Source organism: Triticum dicoccoides, chromosome 3B (genome assembly GCF_002162155.2).
Source record: "Triticum dicoccoides isolate Atlit2015 ecotype Zavitan chromosome 3B, WEW_v2.0, whole genome shotgun sequence".
NCBI classification, from domain to species: Eukaryota; Viridiplantae; Streptophyta; class Magnoliopsida; order Poales; family Poaceae; genus Triticum; species Triticum dicoccoides.
The window spans coordinates 473,594,661-473,611,036 of record NC_041385.1 but is presented as its reverse complement, the minus strand read 5'-3'; the positions used below and the strand labels follow the sequence as shown (position 1 = coordinate 473,611,036).

The window sequence follows — 16,376 nt, the reverse complement described above, 5'->3', positions numbered from 1 at the left end:
CATATGGCTTTCCCAACATTGTGAACCGGGTAGGAAACATGACATTTGCAAGGCTAGTCTGTGAGGACGCCCAGCCCCTAGCGGGAATTGATGGTTTGTTCTGAGAGATGGGTGTTTTATTGATGATGGAGAAGATGAATGTCACAAAGCCATCTCTCGGGGTCCTTTTATGTTACTCTCTCCATTCTAAAACAATTGAAATTATAGGTTTATCATAAGTCAAACTTGCTTAAGTTTGACCAACTCTATAGAATTTTTTTGGATATAAAATATATTTCATAAAGAATCTCACAAGACCAATTTGATGTTGTAGATGTAATTGTAATTTTCTATATATTTGATCAAACTTAAACAAATTTGACTTAGGACAAACCCAGAACTTCAATTATTTTGAAACAGAGGTAGTGATTTTTTTTCGATGTTGATGTGCTTGACCTTGATGCATATGGGTAATTTCCTGTTCGGTAAATTTATGGCTCTCTGCATCCCAATGTGCAGACTGGGGGAGAGGGTAGCCTCTTCCAAAAAGGAAACAAAATGCCCTTTTCAGGAATAATCTATTCATTCAAGCATCCATCAACATAAAATGGCCGACCACACCTGCAGGCTGCAGCGTGGCTTTGTATAAGAAGAAAAATGTGCTGGTTCAAATGAAGTGGAAGAACAAAAATGGGCAAGTGCTTATGGTAAATCGCCAGGTGCCTGTCATCCTAAGATCCCCGCCAAACCCAACGGAAATCCCACCTCCATGCGGCGGTCAGGTCAATCCCCTCCCTGACGCGAATCGACAAACGGAAGCGTTGAAGAAGGCGGGGCGAAAGCGCCGCTCACGCGTCACGGAAATCCCACCCGCAAAAAAACGGTTCCGTTTCCTACCAACAAAGTCTCCTCCTCCCCCTTCCTTCCCCTTCCCCTTGGCGGTAGCACACGCATCCGCCGCGTGAGCCCCCTTTCCAATCTACCTCACCAACGCGGAGAGGAAGCATCTTCTATAATACTCCTTGTAAAGCAGCCCCGCCGCCTCCCGACGGAGCCGATCCGATTCGACCCCGTTGGAATCTAGCCGGGGCGTTGCGTGGTGCTGCCGCGCGCGCGGAAGATGCACAGGAGCAAGGGGAAGCTGTCGGGCGTCCTCAGCAAGGGCTTCAAGCCCGACAAGTGGTCAGTCCAGATCGTCTCTGCTCGCCGGTTCCTGCTTCTTCCTTCTCCGCTGGTTTCTGCGGGGTGCGAGATTGAACGCTTGCTTTTGCTTTTGTTTTTGTTTTTGTGGCGTCTCAGCAAGATTGCCCTCAAGATGGCCATGGCGCGGATCAAGCTGCTGCGGAACAAGAAGGAGGTGCAGGTGTGCCAGATGCGCCGCGAGGTCGCGCAGCTGCTCGACGGCAACCAGGACCAGACCGCGCGCATCAGGGTACGCCTCGATTCCCCCCACCCTCCACCATGCTCATGTCATCCTAGTACTACTAGCACAGGTCGTCCAATTGATGATGTAATTGTGTGGACGAACGGAGTACTCGATTACGGGGATAAAGTCCACTCTAGACGTTTCTACTCGAACATTGGTGAAGTGGCTATAATCTGGAGAGCATAGAAATAATATGGCCACTGCTGTTTCGTTTAGGTGATTGGTCTTCCACACCACATGCCTTTCTTGGGTTCATTAGCCCAATATTTGGTCCATTGTGTTGATCTATCTTCCCTGTTACATACTTACATTATGTTATGGCCAATTTCTGTGCTCAACTGTGTCTGATCGCTTGACGCGCGAAATTCTGTGGTTTTGTATGGCATTTTCTTCTACTACTGACCTATGTCATCCACCCCCACAGGTTGAACATGTCATAAGGGAAGAGAAGTTCATGCAAGCATATGACTTGATTGAAGTGTACTGCGAACTTATAGTGGCACGCATGTCCATTATTGATTCACAGAAGTAAGCCAAGTTTATATTTCTTGTCTGTAAACTAGTACTTACTGGTCCATATGTCTTTATCTGATGTCTGAAATTGCTTTCTTATCATTAAGAGAAGCAGACACACAGTTTATAGTTTGAGGAGTATCACTTCAATCTCATTTTTGGACTATTTCTGTAGTTGATAGGGTAGGAGTTATCTTTTATCCATTATCAGCGAACTAGGGTATGGTTTCTTGGGTAATGAGTTACCTTTTATCTTTTTCCTTAATGGCACATCATGATTTAGCTGGACTCTTCTGAGCTTATAAAAACCGCTGCATATTATTCATGTAGAGTCCTTTCCAGGGTAACCTGAAAACTAAGGGTGTTTGAATGACCCCAGTTTACCCTAACAAATATTGGCCATGACCAAACTGCAGGCACGATTTTTGGTGCCAGAAAAATAATGGACTAAACACGGGTGAGCCAAAATTTGGCTCGGTGATGCTGACCAGGTAGTCATACAGATAGGAAGAATGATTCATCAACAAAACTTTGTTCCAATTTTCACTAAATTTCTATTGAACACCCCTGTGCAAGTGTGTAAGCGTGAGCACCAGGATTTAGACCCTGGTGGGTGAAATTGTACCCCCATAACTGCACCAACCCAACAAGAGGCGGTTCTCGCTGACCATGACTTTGTTGAAGGTTGGAATAAAAGCTTGCCAAATCCCTGGGCCATGCCAAATAATGGCACCAATCCAAATGATGACCAAAATTTAGGGTATCGCTGAATTTTGGTGGTTCACTGGAGCTTGCCCGGTGCACTGGTGCAGCCAATCTGGATAAAAAGTGACATGCTCCTTTCTTTTTTCATTGCAAGCCCATATGTTAAATTGTTATTCAGTTCAGAAGGTACTGCAAGTCTTGAATAATTGAAATATTGACAATCTGTTTCTCAAGCCAAGTGCCACCACTGACATGAAAGATCAGTCCCTTCAGGAAAGTTGCACTTGCATGGAGCTTCTTTATCAGCAATTTACAGCATAATTCTGTTATAGTTATTGAGGACTTGTGCGCTTTTCAAAACATTAACAAATATCACAGGAATATGAATCATCAAGTCCAAAACAAATTGAAACTATTGTTGATTGAATAGACATTTATGTTGGTCCTATTTTCTGCTGTGCTCTCATGGCACATATCTATTTCTGCCCTGAATATTCTGTACTTACAGTTACATGTTTGTTTGCCTGAAATCTAGGACTTGCCCTATTGATCTGAAGGAGGCAATAGCGAGTGTTATATTTGCATCAATGAGATGTTCAGATGTCACAGAACTAGCAGATGTTCGGAAGAATTTCACAAGCAAGTATGGGAAAGAATTTGCCACATCAGCTCTTGAAGTGCGACCTGACAGTGGTGTAAACCGTCTGGTATTTTTCTGCTTTTCAGTTTTTGAATTGGACGAAGGTTTTGCAGCTGTACACATTTTAAAACAATTATTACTGTGCATACAGGTAATCGAGAAGCTCTCAGCAGGAGCACCGGATGTACAGACTAAAACCAAAACCTTGAGCTCAATTGCGGCAGAGCATAACATAAAATGGGAGCCAAAAGCATTTGAGGAGCAGAAGCAAAATGAAGATCGGATGGTAAATTGACAGACCTGAATTTTTTTTAGGTTGAGTATTTTGGCTCTAACCTGATCTATTGTCTGTCATGTAGTATGGATCACAATATTCTGGAGGAAACATTCCAACTTCGGGGTCATCTGCTTCTAATGTGCCAACTCCTCAACCTGCAGCAGCTCCCTATTCATCTGTTCAACCAGCCACTTCTCGTGTGCCTGCAGGACCTTCTTATGAATCTTCTGAAGCTCCAGCTAATAGAAACCCACATGACACTGCCAACTCTAATGCTTCCACACAGGAAAATAGAAGGGGCTCGGATGCTTCAGTGCCTCCTAGCTTCCAACATGGTGCAACTACTTATTCCTCAGCAAATATTCCTGGATCTAACAACTACTCTAATACTGGGAGTTCAAGTGTTTCTAGACCTCACTCCCAATTTGGCTCAACAGTTCCAGGTACGATTGTAGGTTGTACTTCTTTTTAATATCGTCACTTTTTAATGCTTTGGTATTCTTCGTACTTACTAGTTTATTTTATCTTTGCAGACTCAGTATCCAGGACTGAAGAGATCAACCGACCTAGGGAAAGGAAGTCTTCAGCTAGTGGTTCCAATTGGAATGTGGAATTCAAGGATGCAGCATCTGCAGCCCAGGCAGCAGCAGATTCTGCAGAGATGGCAAGCATTGCTGCCCGAGCTGCTGCCCAACTTGCTAGCCGTGGAAACTTCTATGCAGACCAAGATACTGGTTCTTATGAATCAACTGCTTATATGAATGACACTACACCCAGGAAGCAACAAGCTGGACGTTTGATGAAGGATGGTAAGAGTTTTAATGAGCAGAGTTCAGGTATTAATGATCCAAGGATGATCTCAAGTAGTACAAGAAAAAATGAAGAAAAGCAGAAACAAACCGTGCGAGTAGCAAGAATATGTCAACTCCTTACTCCTCTCAGCTCCACTCGTATGCTCCTGAAAGCCATACTGATCATGACATGCCAACTGAACCACATCATGCTCATTCATCTGAGCCTCCATATTTTAATGATTCGTCTGAGCCTCCATATTTTGATGATTCATCCGAGAAAGAAAGCAATATCAGAAGACCTGAGGATCACCCGTTTGATTTGCATGAGGAAAGGTTGCCAGATGCTGGATTTGATTGGCACCACACCAAGGATATAGGAAGCAGGCAAGCTAGCTTTGATCAAGAGAGCAGGAATAACCACTATAGTAATTTTAGTGCTTCCCACGGTGGCAGCAGTACGTCTTGGGACAACCAGAATGATAAAGCTGGAGCTGATTCTTCAGCTGTTTTATTCGATGAATATGACCATGATGTTCAAGAAGAGAACTTGTTGGATCATTTCTCTTCAAAACATACTGAAGAGCTGCCAACTGTGCAGGACCACAAGGGATTCTCAAGTGCAGATTGGAGTCAGCAGCCTAGAAGTGAATCTCCGGTTGATCATAGCACTTCAACTCTCTTTTCAAGAACAGAAACACAGCCATCTTATGATTTAGGAGCAAACAAAGAAGAGGACATTCCCCTGAATGATACTAGACCACCTACTTTTGATTCAGATGGTGTTAGTTCTGACGAGGAAACAAGTACAGACATGCATATCTTAAGGACCCATTCAAGAGGATCTGATTACTCGGAGAACAAAATGTTCAATAAGAATTCTGGAAAGTCTGTTCCTGATGTTATTGAAGATCATGAATCTAGGCCCAGCAAGCAATACCAGAATCCACCAGGTTCTGATGTATTCCGCAAGGAGCAAAACAGTGATGGTTCACCTAGATATGACTATTCGGGGGCACAGGAGAACTTGGGTCGTCTGCAAAGCAGAGATTATGATCTTTCAGAAGAAGAAACAGAACCACATAAATTGAAAGGTACATCCTCAGGGATAACAGGAGCAAATGAGAATCGGCCCTCGCCCTTCCGCATGCCAACTTCAGCAACATCTGATGACAGCGATGACGGTGATCTTGGCCTGAATTATGGAAGGTTAACTCCTGGACTAAGAAACAAACTCAGGCAAGGTCCACAATACAAAATTTCTGGGGATAACTTGCTGCGAAAACAGTCCTTAGAAGGAGCTCCTGCCAGCATTGAAGAATCAGTGCATTTCAAAGAGAATGACCCATCATCTGAACAGATGGGTGATACTCCTAAAGGTTCACGCGCAACCAAGAATTCTTTTGGTGCAAATTACCACAGTGAACATCTCGATGGGAGACATACTGTTGGCAAACCTTTGGAATCGAGATCATCCATGACGAGGAACGACTTCTATTCAGGTGATACAGGGAAGTTATCTGAACGATCTGGCAGTCCAATTTCTAGCCCAGCCAAGACTTCTGTTAGGGAAAATTCTATTCAAGAGCCACATCTTGAAAGACCGGGTAGTGGGGTGCGCAGGGAAAGTAGATCAAGAACTGTCAGAACTTTCTTTGATTCAGATGAGAGCGAAGAAGAATTGGAACGACGCCGGTCTGGCCGGACAAAGTTGTCTAAAGAGCAGATACAATCACGGAGGACCAGGGAGGTAGCACCCGATACAAAGAGAGATGGCCGAGCCCGGGCTGGAGCACCGTATGCTGTTGAAACTGAAAGCATGCCAAAAAGCCCTGCTAAAGCATTCTCCAACTCGAGTACTGAACAAAGAAAAGCAGCACCTGCATACTCCAGGGTTTCAGTACAGCAATCTTCGCCAAATCCTGTGCGCATTGAACCTCCCACAGCTAGAGACAGGTGGCAAGAAGATGAACCGGAGGGAAGTTCTTCTCCAGAAAACGAGGGAAACAGAGAGACCTCAGCAGAGACCCTGAAAGTAAGCACCCCAACAGCTGGTCCTGCCCATGTTCACCCCAAGCTTCCAACAGACTATGATTCTTTCGCTGCACATTTTAAGTCGCTCCGAACCAATCGCCGTTAGGGATACACATACATGTATACGGTTTGAGAAACTTCTGCTGAGATGTGTACAGTATAGAAACACACTGGTTGGAGAGACTTATTGTGCCCTGGTATTTTTTTTGTAAGGACACCAATTCTTTCATTCTCTTTTGGCCTCAGATATACAGCGTCTTTGATAGGTTATGTTTTCCTTATAGTGTTGTAATAATCACATTATGCGCACATATGTACAGAACTTGGGGTTTCGTTCAAATTTGTTTGTTTAACTCCATTGTGACTCAAGCTCAGACCTTGTTTGTGTGGAGAGGAATTATTGGCCTGCAGTTTATTAGTTTTCCTTGAGAGCAGAGTGCTCCTTTCACTTCAAATTTGTCTCTTCGGACAAACTTCGGAATTGCTACCCGTTCACCCCGCGTGAAGATTTGCTTGGCAGCAGTGGTACAATTGCAGCAGAGGTTTGGATGGATGTCACTCTAATCACTAGAACATGATGTGCGGTTACCGGACATGTTCATCTTGACAAAAGGATAGTGTACATATTACATGTCCTAGAAAATTTAATTTACAATGTCTTAATTTGTAGCATGGACTATGATTTGTTTACAATACAAGAGGCAATCCAATCAACATATATCTGTGTAAGACAGTTTGGAGGAGATTTTGCAAATCTTCTACATATCCATGAGATAGAATGCAGATGAAGGAAAACATTAAAAAGTTGATGGTGAGACAATTCAGCACATTAACAACAATACACATAAAAATCTTTTGAGTAAAATCCACTTTGTACTTCCAACGATCACGTTTGTGACAGTAAGCACCCATTAAAAAAAATTACCCACGTGTACTCTTCTTATCAAACTTGTTTTTAACCATTGTCTTATAAAAATTGTTGACATAATGTACCACATTCATCAAACTTGTTGTCATAATGTAACACATTTAGCAAATTGTCTCCCAATTGACACAAAGGGCCCACCCATCGGGCTGACGAGGCATGCCACACAGACATGTAATGGTGGTATACACTATTTTGTCGATTTAGCTCTGGTTCAGCTGAATCAGGCGTCTCGCTCGACCGGTCCCTCTAGCACTTGCGGAAAGGGCAAGCTGAGCACGACTTTGGAGGCGAATATTGGATCTTTTTTTGGGGTAAAGGGTGAATTTACTCAAAGGTTTGGGCACTACTTCGGTAGGAGAGGTATTAGGCGGAGGTAAGAATTTTTTAAATTTACATTCCAGCGCAATTATGTTGTAGCTAGAGTTTTGGAGCAGATGTACCACGGGTAACTATGAGCATCCTTGTATAAACATCTAAATTCATGTAATGACCAATTGTGGCAGTTTTAGTAGCATCGTATGATTGAATCACGTGTTTGAAGAAACACAACTCTTTAATTGGTAATTTTTTACAAAACAAACTCAAATTTAAATTTGTCATTTAGATAAATCTTCCAAAAAAAAACCTTAAATCTACACCTCCCTTCCCCCTTCAAATGGATTCACTCAAATAGGCTATGATCTACAAATGCCCTTTTAAAAATCTTTTAAAAGGTAATCTCTAATTTACAGACCCATCAACATTAGTGATTCACTAATTGTGTTCGGCGGGGCTCAAGTTCCAAGACTAGGCTCGTCATAAAAATGCTAATGCTGACCCCGAACTAAAATAATCATTGTTATCAATTTTGTGCCTTAGCTGAAGATATTAGTTGCACGATCAAACTTCGGATTTATTTCAATTGTAAAATATCGAATTGCTATAAATAAATTTCCAAAATAAAACTTATAAGTGATAGACCCATTAACAATAGCGATGCACTTCTAGATTGATAGCAGCGTTCAATGGGATTCAAGTTCTAAGATCAGGGTTCCCCATACTAATCATTGTTATTAACTTTGCTCCTTGTTTTATTTTTTGCAAGCGATTTGTCGCCTTAATTGAAGGAACAAGTTGCTCGATCAGGCCTATAGTTTCTTTCTACTATGATACTGCTACATGCAATTTCAACTCAGAAATCCAAGAACTTGTAACGGTAAAGTGGGCAATGGGAGAACCAACATTGATTTGATCGTTAGGAGTGTAGTTGTAACCTGAAACTTCTAGGGATCAAACTCAATGTTTCGTATCATATGTGTTTTAAGGCGGAGTATTGTTTCAGAGGGTGGGTGGGTGGGTAGTTTTTTCTTCGACTATGAGGTGCCTACAATAATTTCGTTAGGTTACTCTGAAGACTCTGGTCATTTGAAGTATATGTTCTCAAAAAGGTCAGCATGCCCGTCCTGGCATATCCAGATGCACACCATGAGTGTTTTACTTTTTTTTTCTTGGAGTCAAAGTCAAACAGGGTATGTATATGAATTTGGACATTATTGATCATATGTATGGAGGGAGATGGATGTTGGGGAACGTAGCATGCAATTTTAAAAAAAAAATCCTACGATCACGCAGGATCTATCTAGGAGATGCATAGCAACGAGAGGAGGGGGGGGGGGTGTTGGAAATATGCCCTAGAGGCAATAATAAAATGGTTATTATAATATTTCCTTGTTCGTGATAATTGTCTATTGTTCATGCTATAATTGTGTTATCCGGAAATCGTAATACATGTGTGAATACATAGACCACAACATGTCCCTAGTGAGCCTCTAGTTGACTAGCTCGTTGATCAATGGATGGTTACGGTTTCCTGACCATGAACATTAGATGTCATTGATAACGGGATCACATCATTGGGAGAATGATGTGATGGACAAGACCCAATCCTAAGCATAGCACAAGATCGTGTAGTTCGTTTGCTAGAGTTTTTCTAATGTCAAGTATCATTTCCTTAGACCATGAGATCGTGCAACTCCCGGATACCGTAGGAGTGCTTTGGGTGTACCAAACGTCACAACATAACTGGGTGGCTATAAAGGTGCACTACAGGTACCTCCGAAAGTGTCTGTTGGGTTGGCACGAATCGAGACTGGGATTTGTCACTCCGTATGACGGAGAGGTATCTCTGGGCCCACTCGGTAATGCATCATCATAATGAGCTCAATGTGACCAAGTGGTTGGTTACGGGATCATGCATTACGGTAAAAGTAAAGTGACTTGCCGGTAACGAGATTGAACGAGGTATTGGGATACCGACGATCGAATCTCGGCAAGTAACGTACCGTTTGACAAAGGGAATTGTATACGGGATTACTTGAATCCTCGACATCGTGGTTCATTCGATGAGATCATGGTGGAACATGTGGGAGCCAACATGGGTATCCAGATCCCGCTATTGGTTATTGGCCGGAGAGCTGTCTCGGTCATGTCTGCGTGATTCCTGAACCCGTAGGTTCTACACACTTAAGGTTCGATGACGCTAGGGTTATTAGGAAGACTTGTATGTGATTATCGAATGTTCGGAGTCCCGGATGAGATTCCGAACATCACGAGGAGTTCCGGAATGGTCCGGAGGTGAAGATTTATATATGGGAAGTTGTCATACGGTCACCGGAAAAGTTCGGGGGCATATCGGTATTGTACCGGGGCCACCGGAGGGGTTCCGGGGGTCCACCGGGAGGGGCCACCTCTCTCGGAGGGCCTCATGGGCCGTAGAGGAAAGGGAACCAGCCCTTGGAGGGCTGGGTGCATCCCCCCTTGGGCCCATGCGCCTAGGGTTGGGGGGGGGGAACCCTAGAGGGGGCGCCCCCTTGCTTGGGGGGCAAGCCCCCTCCCCCTTGGCCGCCCCCCTCTAGATCTCATCTAGAGGGGGCCGGCCCCCTTCCCCCTTCCCCTATAAATAGAGGGGCGAGGGGAGGGCTGACCCCACATCCAAGGCGCAGCCCCTCCCCTCCCCAACACCTCTCCTCCTCCGTTAAGAGCTTGGCGAAGCCCTGTCGGAGTACTGCCACTCCATCACCACCATGCCGTCGTGCTGCTGTTGGAGCTCTCTTCCTCAACCTCTCCTCCCCCCTTGCTGGATCAAGAAGGAGGAGACGTCACCACTCCATACGTGTGTTGAACGCGGAGGTGCCGTCCGTTCGGCGCTAGGATCATCGGTGATTTGGATCACGACGAGTACGACTCCATCAACCCCGTTCTCTTGAACGCTTGCGCTCACAATCTACAAGGGTATGTAGATGCACTCTTCTCTCTCGTTGCTAGATGACTCCATAGATTGATCTTGGTGATGCGTAGAATTTTTTTATTTTCTGCAACGATCCCCAACAGTGGTATTAGAGTTAGGTTTATGCGTAGTTTCTATGCACGAGTAGAACACAAGTTTGTTGTGGGCGTCGATATTGTCAATTTACTTGCCACTACTAGTCCTATCTTGTTTCGGCGGCATCGTGGGATGAAGCGGCCCGGACCGACCTTACACGTATGCTTATGTGAGAAAGGTTCCACCGACTGACATGCACTAGTTGCATAAGGTGGCTAGCGGGTGTCTGTCTCTCCCACTTTAGTCGGATCGGATTCGATGAAAAGGCTCCTTATGAAGGGTAAATAGAAATTGGCATATCACGTTGTGGTTTTGGCGTAGGTAAGAAACGTTCTTGCTAGAAACCTATAGCAGCCACGTAAAAACATGCAACAACAATTAGAGGACGTCTAACTTGTTTTTGCAGCATATGCCTTGTGATGTGATATGGCCAAAAGGATGTGATGAATGAAATATATGTGATGTATGAGATTGATCATGTTCTTGTAATAGGAATCACGACTTGCATGTCGATGAGTATGACAACCGTTAGGAGCCATAGGAGTTGTCTTTATTTATTGTATGACCCGCGTGTCATTGAATAACGCCATGTAATTACTTTACTTTATTGCTAAACCGTTAGCCATAGTCGTAGAAGTAATCATTGGCGTGACAACTTCATGAAGACATGATGATGGAGATCATGATGATGGAGATCATGGTGTCATGCCAGTGACGATGATGATCATGGCGCCCCGAAGATGGAGATCAAAAGGAGCAAAATGACATTGGCCATATCATGTCACTATTTGATTGCATGTGATGTTTATCATGTTTTTGCATCTTATTTGCTTAGAACGACGGTAGTAAATAAGATGATCCCTCATAATAATTTCAAGAAAGTGTTCCCCCTAACTGTGCGCCGTTGCGAAAGTTCGTTGTTTCGAAGCACCACGTGATGATCGGGTGTGATAGATTCTAACGTTCACATACAATGGGTGTAAGACAGATTTACACATGCAAAAACACCTAGGTTGACTTGACGAGCCTAGCATGTACAGACATGGCCTCGGAACACGAGAGACCGAAAGGTCGAACATGAGTCGTATAGAAGATACGATCAACATGAAGATGTTCACCGATGATGACTAGTCCGTCTCACGTGATGATCGGACACGACCTAGTTGACTCGGATCATGGATCAGTTAGATGACTAGAGGGATGTCTATCTGAGTGGAAGTTCATTATATAAATTGATTAGATGAACTTAATTATCATGAACTTAATCTAAAATCTTTGCAATATGTCTTGTAGATCAAATGGCCCACGCTAATGTTGCCCTCAACTTCAACGCGCTCCTAGAGAAAACCATGCTGAAAGACGATGGCAGCAACTATACGGACTGGGTCCGGAACTTGAGGATCATCCTCATAGTTGCCAAGAAAGCATATGTCCTAGATGCACCGCTAGGTGAAGCACCCGTTTTCCCAGCAACTCAAGACGTTATGAACGCCTGGCAGTCGCGTAGTGATGATTACTCCCTGGTTCAGTGCGGCATAATTTACAGCTTAGAACCGGGGCTCCAAAAACGTTTTGAGCAGCACGGAGCATATGAGATGTTCCAAGAGCTGAAAATGGTTTTCCAAGCTCACACCCGGGTCGAGAGATATGAAGTCTCCGACAAGTTCTACAGTTGTAAGATGGAGGAGAATGGTTCTGTCAGCGAGCACATACTCAAAATGTCTGGGTTGCACAACCGCTTATCTCAACTAGGAGTTAATCTCCTGGATGATGCGGTGGTCGACAGAATCCTCCAGTCGCTCCCACCTAGCTACAAGAGCTTTGTGATGAATTTCAATATGCAGGGGATGGTGAAAACCATTCCTATATTCAATGCTGAAATCAGCGGAGGTGGAGATCAAAAAGGAACATCAAGTTTTGATGGTCAATAAAACCACTAGTTTCAAGAAAGGCAAGGGTAAGAAGAACTTCAAGAAGGACGACAAGGGAGTTGCCGCGCACGGTAAGCCAGTTGCCGGGAAGAAGCCAAAGCATGGACCCAAACCTGAGACTGAGTGCTTTTATTGCAAGGGAAGCAGACACTGGAATCGGAACTGCCCCAAGTACTTAGCGGACAAGAAGGCCGACAACACCAAAGGTATATGTGATATACATGTAATTGATGTTTACCTTACCAGTACTCGTAGTAGCTCCTGGGTATTCGATACCGATGCGGTTGCTCATATTTGTAACTCAAAACAGGAGCTGCGGAATAAGCGGAGACTGGCGAAGGACAAGGTGACGATGCGCGTCGGGAATGGTTCCAAGGTCGATGTGATCGCCGTCAGCACGCTACCTCTACATTTACCTACGGGATTAGTTTTAAACCTCAATAATTGTTATTTAGTGCCAGCTTTGAGCATGAACATTGTATCTGGATCTCGTTTAATACGAGATGGCTGCTCATTTAAATCCGAGAATAATGGTTGTTCTATTTATATGAGAGATATGTTTTATGGTCATGCCCCGCTGGTCAATGGTTTATTCTTAATGAATCTCGAACGTGATGTTACACATATTCATAGTGTGAATACCAAAAGATATAAGGTTGATAACGATAGTCCCACATACTTGTGGCACTGCCGCCTTGGTTACATTGGTGTCAAACGCATGAAGAAGCTCCATGCTGATGGACTTTTGAAGTCTCTTGATTACAAATCATTTGACACATGCGAACCATGACTCATGGGCAAAATGACCAAGACTCCATTCTCCGGAACAATGGAGCGAGCAACCAACATATTGGAAATCATACATATTGATGTGTGCGGTCCAATGAGCATTGAGGCTCACAGAGGCTATCATTATGTTCTCACTCTCACTAATGACTTAAGTAGATATGGGTATGTCTACTTGATGAAACACAAGTCTGAGACCTTTGAAAAGTTCAAGGAATTTCAGAATGAGGTAGAGAATCAGCGTGACCGAAAAGTAAAGTTCTTATGATCAGATCGCGGGGGAGAATATTTAAGTCACAAATTTGGTACGCACTTAAGGAAATGTGGAATCGTTTCACAACTCACGCCTCCTGGAACACCTCAGCGTAACGGTGTGTCCGAACGTCGTAATCGCACTCTATTGGATATGGTGCGATCTATGGTGTCACTCACCGATTTACCGCTATCATTTTGGGGATACGCACTAGAGACAGCTACATTCACTTTAAATAGGGCACCGTCTAAATCCGTTGAGACGACACCGTATGAATTATGGTTTAGGAAGAAACCTAAGCTGTCGTTTCTAAAAGTTTGGGGATGCGATGCTTATGTCAAGAAACTTAAACCTGAAAAGCTCGAACCCAAGTCGGAAAAATGCGTCTTCATAGGATACCCTAAGGAAACCATTGGGTATACCTTCTACCTTAGATCCGAAGGCAAGATCTTTGTTGCCAAGAACGGGTCCTTTCTGGAGAAAGAGTTTCTCTCGAGAGAAGTAAGTGGGAGGAAAGTAGAACTTGACGAAGTACTGCCTCTTGAACCGGAAAGTAGCGCAGCTCAAGAAAATGTTTCTATGGTGCCTGCACCGGATAGAGAGGAAGTTAATGATGATGATCAAGGTACTTCGGATCAAGTTGCTACTGAACTTCATAGGTCCATAAGGACACGTTCCACACCAGAATGGTATGGCAACCCTGTCCTAGAAATCATGTTGTTAGACAACGGTGAACCTTTGAACTATGAAGAAGCAATGGCGGGCCCAGATTCCAACAAATGGCTTGAAGCCATGCAATCCGAGATAGGACCCATGTATGAAAACAAAGTATGGACTTTGACAGACTTGCCCGATGATCGGCGAGCGATAGAAAATAAATGGATCTTTAAGAAGAAGACAGACGCGGATGGTAATGCTACCATCTATAAAGCTCAACTTGTCACTAAGGGTTATCGACAAGTTCAAGGGGTTGACTACGATGAGACCTTCTCACCCGTAGCGATGCTGAAGTCCGTCCGAATCATGTTAGCAATTGCCGCATTCTACGATTATGAGATATGACAAATGGACGTCAAAACGGCATTCCTTAACGGCTTCCTTAAGGAAGAATTGTATATGATGCAGTCGGAAGGTTTTGTCAATCCTAAGAATGCTAACAAGGTATGCAAGCTCCAGCGCTCCATCTATGGACTGGTGCAAGCATCTCGGAGTTGGAACATTCGCTTTGATGAGATGATCAAAGCGTTTTGGGTTTTTTGCAGACTTATGGAGAAGCCCGCGTTTACAAGAAAGTGAGTGGGAGCTCAGTAGCATTTCTCATATTATATGTAGATGACATACTTTTGATGAGAAATGATGTAGAACTTTTGGACAACATTAAGGCCTACTTGAATAAGTGTTTTTCAATGAAGGACCTTGGAGAAGCTGCTTACATATTAGGCATCAAGATCTATAGAGATAGATTGAGACGCCTCATAGGTCTTTCACAAAGCACATACCTTGATAAGATATTGAAGAAGTTCAATATGGATCAGTCCAAGAAGGGGTTCTTGCCTGTGTTGCAAGGTGTGAAATTGAGCTTGGCTCAATGCCCGACCACGACAGAAGATAGAGAAAAGATGAGCGTCATCCCCTATGCCTCGGCCATAGGGTCTATTATGTATGCCATACTGTGTACCAGACCTAATGTAAACATTGCCGTAAGTTTGGTAGGAAGGTACCAAAGTAATCCCGGCATGGAACACCGGACAATGGTCAAGAATATCCTTAAGTACCTGAAAAGCACTAAGGATATGTTTCTCGTTTATGGAGGTTACGAAGAGCTCGTCGTAAAGGGTTACGTCGACGCTAGCTTCGACACAGATCTGGATGACTCTAAGTCACAAACCGGATACGTGTATATTTTGAATGGTGGGGCAGTAAGCTGGTGCAGTTGCAAGCAAAGCATCTTGGCGGGATCTACATGTGAAGCGGAATACATGGCAGCCTCGGAGGCAACACATGAAGAAATCTTGATGAAGGAGTTCATTACCGACCTAGGAGTTATTCCCAATGCGTCGGGGCCGATGACTCTCTTCTGTGACAACACTGGAGCTATTGCCCTCGCCAAGGAGCCCAGGTTTCACAAGAAGACCAGGCACATCAAGCGTCGCTTCAACTCCATTCATGAAAATGTTCAAGATGGAGACATAGATATTTGCAAAGTGCATACGGATCTGAATGTCGTAGATCCATTGACTAAACCTCTTCCGCGAGCAAAACATGATCAACACCAAAACTCTATGGGTGTTTGATTCTTCACAATGTAACTAGATTATTGACTCTAGTGCAGGTGGGAGACTGTTGGAAATATGCCCTAGAGGCAATAATAAAACGGTTATTATAATATTTCCTTGTTCATGATAATTGTCTATTGTTCATGCTATAATTGTGTTATCCGGAAATCGTAATACATGTGTGAATACATAGACCACAACATGTCCCTAGTGAGCCTCTAGTTGACTAGCTCATTGATCAATGGATGGTTATGGTTTCCTGACCATGGACATTAGATGTCATTGATAACGGGATCACATCATTGGGAGAATGACGTGATGGACAAGACCCAATCCTAACCATAGCACAAGATCGTGTAGTTCGTTTGCTAGAGCTTTTCTAATGTCAAGTATCATTTCCTTAGACCATGAGATCGTGCAACTCCCGGATACCGTAGGAGTGCTTTGGGTGTACCAAACATCACAACGTAACTGGG

General features: G+C 43.8%; 1 pseudogene; it reads left to right on the top strand.

Annotated features, from left to right (window-relative positions):
• The first annotated feature begins 836 nt into the window (after window positions 1-836).
• On the top strand, window positions 837-6,739 carry LOC119276607 (annotated as a pseudogene).
• The last annotated feature ends 9,637 nt before the right edge of the window (window positions 6,740-16,376 follow it).